The sequence below is a fragment of the Adelges cooleyi genome, unplaced genomic scaffold, assembly GCF_023614345.1.
Source record: "Adelges cooleyi isolate 19-005CV unplaced genomic scaffold, UGA_ACOO_1.1 ACOO_flye_CR_arks_rails_tigmint_CR_PRNA_30, whole genome shotgun sequence".
Lineage (NCBI taxonomy): Eukaryota > Metazoa > Arthropoda > Insecta > Hemiptera > Adelgidae > Adelges > Adelges cooleyi.
Window position 1 is genome coordinate 7517037 of NW_026095971.1, and position 3205 is coordinate 7520241.

Below are 3205 nucleotides of genomic sequence, written 5' to 3' on the forward strand. Positions count from 1 at the left end.
ATGTTTTTATTAGTTTTAGCTTACGAAATCCAGAGTCAGTGGCTTGTAAAACAAGATGTATAGAATTATACTTGGGTATTTTTAAGAAAAGGAGTTATATTAAAAGAAGGCCGCACAAAACAAATTTGAGCGATATACAACAAATTTGATACTTATTATATTACTATACTATACTATTACTTCAACATTTAAAACATTTAAATAAATAATAACACTACCTTAGGTTATTTAAAACAAAATTTGAATAGCCTTAACGTTTTTGATTTAAGTATAATTTTTCTGTTTTTTCTTTAACTTAAATAAAATTTAAAACATGGAAAATATCGAAAAATCCCATCAACTAACCTTTGGTTATGTTATTTATTACGTTTTTAAATATTGAGTATAAATTAAGTAAATATTTGGTAATTTTATAACGTTTTGCTATAATATGAACAAAAATGTTTTTTTTTTTTTTAAAGAAAATGTAAAAAATTGTGTTTATTTTCTGAGAGGACTAGTTAAATATATAATTCTGTATATCTGTGTATTCTTAAATATTTTTCTTTCTTGTTTAATGGATCCGTAAAATAATTTGTTTTTTCTAGCGTGGTCCGTTTCTTTAGGACTATGAAAAAAAACTTAACTTCGGCAATGTTGCCACTCGGTTGGCGACGGTGTTATCGACCGGACCGGGGGCGCACAAACAACAACAATATTATAATGGTCCCCGTCCTCTGCATATTATTATCCTCGTCGCAGTTGTCGCGCCCATCCATTTTTATTTTCATATTTTTCCCGAATCCATTCACTGGGTCGCCACCGCCGAGGACCTTTGCATTGTCACGCCGTTATAGGCAGCGTCATTTTATATACTTACATATTATTATAAAATATATAACACTAGCGCCGCCGACACCGCACCGACAATACATTTCTTTATTTGCATACAATACTTGATACGCGATATACAACATGTGTGATGTAGGTATACTATAATGCATAGAACTAGCAACAAACATATTACCTAGACACAGTGGACTATATTTATTATTATTATTAATGTCGTCGTCGTGTAAACGATTTCTGACCTTGAGAGCGTTTTACACAATAGTATGATAATAATATACATAGTATATGTGTTATATATGTACTTACGCGCATTGTAATCGGTAATTGGATATTTTCGAGTGACAAACTAATAAAAACGATGTTATCCAATGACAATATAATACATATTACTATGTATGTCGAACGCAACCGTGTAAGACATCGGCACGTGCCATCTCGGCTCATAAGGTTTCTTTCCCAAAATGGGTAGAGATAGTAGATACCGTCGCAAAATGCCTCTTAAATCCTATTACCGCCAAAATTTAACTCCTGGCACGAGACGTGTCCAAACCGACCGTCTAGTGTTGTTTTTTTTCTACTTGCCACTGCGAAAGCCGCCAAAGAACAAAAAAAAACTTGCTCTATTGTTAGCGTCACTGTAGGCGGCCCGTAATAACCCACATAACGTGTACATACAGTGTAATTGGCTACACGACAGCGATCACGAACTAGGTAAGTGCGTGTGTGTGTGTGCATACGATCGTACATTCTAGTGCATATAAGTACAGCAATCCGAATGCAGTCGCCAAACGACAGCAGCGGTGAAACGGGGCCGCGACCTCAAGTGCTACCGACGACCGTTGCAACGAGTGCCGCCGACTTGCTGCAATGGACGGACCGTATTTGGAAGCCGATGGCATAAAAAGATAACATACATACATACTTACACGTCAGACCGACTCGTTGTGAAAAACATGAAACAGTTATAATATGATTATTATTATTATGTTAATCTTAATTGTATTCCGTCTATTAACATCACACTGTAACTTGGAAAAATGTAGGTAACGAAAATTATTTAGAGAATGCATGCTATTAATAATTTCACACGCTTCGAAATTATATAAATATTATGTAAATGTAGGACCCTCAAAATGTGGCATAATGTGACTACTTGCTGTCAATATTCAATAACAAACTATTGTGCGGTTCATTATTTAAAGTCCAAATGAAACATTATATAGTGTAAAAAAATGTGCATAAATCAATAATCATAATATAATCTAATACTATAATCTTCTGTTGACCATTATTATATAATATTATTATAGTGAACGCTTTTAATTCCTAAGCTGTCATCGACACTTGGGTCTTAAAACTTATCTTGTATACAAAATAATACCATTATTATTTATTCCTTACTTCAATTTCTTTCTGAAAGGGTCAATCTCATTTTTTAAGTGAATTTGTTAAATGTTCCGAGGCCAAAATATGACAATTTAGTTTTATAATTTCAATTGTATTTTATGCATTGACGGAAACAATTTAGTACATTTTTGATTCATAAATATGGCTGTTGATTTATGAATGACAATTCCTCGCCTGAAAAACATACAAAATTGTTTCCCTTAATGTATAAAATACAAATCAAATAAGTAGGTAGGAATTTTGTTTGACCGAATTTGAATTTTATACGTCTCTAGAGCCCTAAGGCTACAGCTGACATAGCCTAGTCATAAATGCAATTCTGCGCGCTCTCTCTCCCGTGATGAATTTTTGGACCCTCCCCTGAATTTTAATAATATAAAAATCGCCTATTAATATGTTTTAATCATATTTTCCAAAAGATTTACAAGAAAAAAGAGTTTATGTGTGTAACTTACAATAAAAAATTATAATACTATAACTACAACTAAGTTAAAATAACATATATGTCGTATGTATAGTATACTATAAAAAGTAATAACGTCATGTTATAAGTTCAACAAAAAACGAATTGATTGAATAAAATTGAAAACAACACAATCGAATGGCCGTAACGACACCTCTTGTTAGTAAGCACAAAGAGGCAAAGTGGTGAAGTAAGTGTTGCATAAGAAATAACGAACGTCTGGTCTATATTTTGGATTTATTCGGTTCTCAGTTGTCACAGAAAAACAAAACAAACACCCAGACAAGTATTTTTATTTCTCACTCGTTGCCGACGACTTTAAAAATTATAGTGAATACAAAACACGAGTAGACAATCGCCGTCAGCGGCAGACGCTCGAGAGAGTTTCTTAGGGGAAACGCAAGTACTATGCCGTAATAATCAAAATAAAACAATTATATTTTTCCTTTTGGCCGAATACGCATACTTTGTGTTTTTTTCTCCCAAAGGCTCGTTTGTTCTTTT

General features: G+C 33.0%; 1 long non-coding RNA gene across 1 annotated transcript; it reads left to right on the plus strand.

Moving 5' to 3' along the window:
- Window positions 1-1531: 1531 nt before the first annotated feature.
- LOC126838792 (uncharacterized) lies at window positions 1532-2106 on the plus strand. Its single transcript, XR_007685731.1, has 2 exons — window positions 1532-1870; window positions 1955-2106. It is a non-coding gene; the product is annotated as an uncharacterized LOC126838792 (long non-coding RNA).
- Window positions 2107-3205: the final 1099 nt, after the last annotated feature.